Genomic DNA, 866 nt, shown 5'->3' on the forward strand with positions numbered 1-866 from the left:
TCAAGCTGCCACAAAGTTATACAAAATACAAAAAATGTCTTCTTTTTTTTTGTAAATGTAGCATTACAGCTTCCCCTGACTGGACCAAATCTGTTCAAGAATGACAATGTGCACAAATCCAACTCCATGAAGGCATAGTTTGCCATGGTTTTTGAGCAACCCTAACATCTTACTAACATTCTTAATGTAGATTTGTGCTAATGTAAATTTGTCAGGATTATAACATCACATAAAAAGTAAACACAAATACTTTTTTTATTCAATTTTGCTTGCAATATTTAATTTTATTTTATTTTATTTGAGATTTGTTTTTTTTTATTGTTTGAATTTACTCATGAGATGTTTACACTGTTATATTGTATGTATCAAGAATACTTTGTATTAATGTTACAATTAATTAACGATAAATTGTTGTATTATTAATTCTGTGAAATTTTAAAATATAAAAAATTTATTTAATAAGAACACTGGCTTCTTAAAAGGTAAATGTATAATATTACATATTTGGCTTATACCATAAACATGATTTAGATTGGACTATATGCTCCACTGTTAGCAGGCTTTGGCTAGTTGAATTTTATTGGCAATTGGATTTGTAGGTAATAAGAAAGTCAATTAGTTATGCCTTGAACTTAGAGGTGCTAGTGCTGGAGGAGGAAACTCACTCACTGTCTTTTCTAATACCATCACTCCAAGAAAAAAGAGGGGGAATAAGCAGTAACATGGTATTCTTAGTTAAGAATTCTTATTCTTATTTAAGAATAAAATTTGAGTTGTAATTCAATAATACCAGGTATTTTATACATAAAATAAGACTTGCCTTAGAGGAAAACTAGTTATAGTTGAATTTTGACTGGTCTGTTACT

Source organism: Tachysurus fulvidraco, chromosome 1 (assembly GCF_022655615.1).
Source record: "Tachysurus fulvidraco isolate hzauxx_2018 chromosome 1, HZAU_PFXX_2.0, whole genome shotgun sequence".
Taxonomy (NCBI): Eukaryota; Metazoa; Chordata; class Actinopteri; order Siluriformes; family Bagridae; genus Tachysurus; species Tachysurus fulvidraco.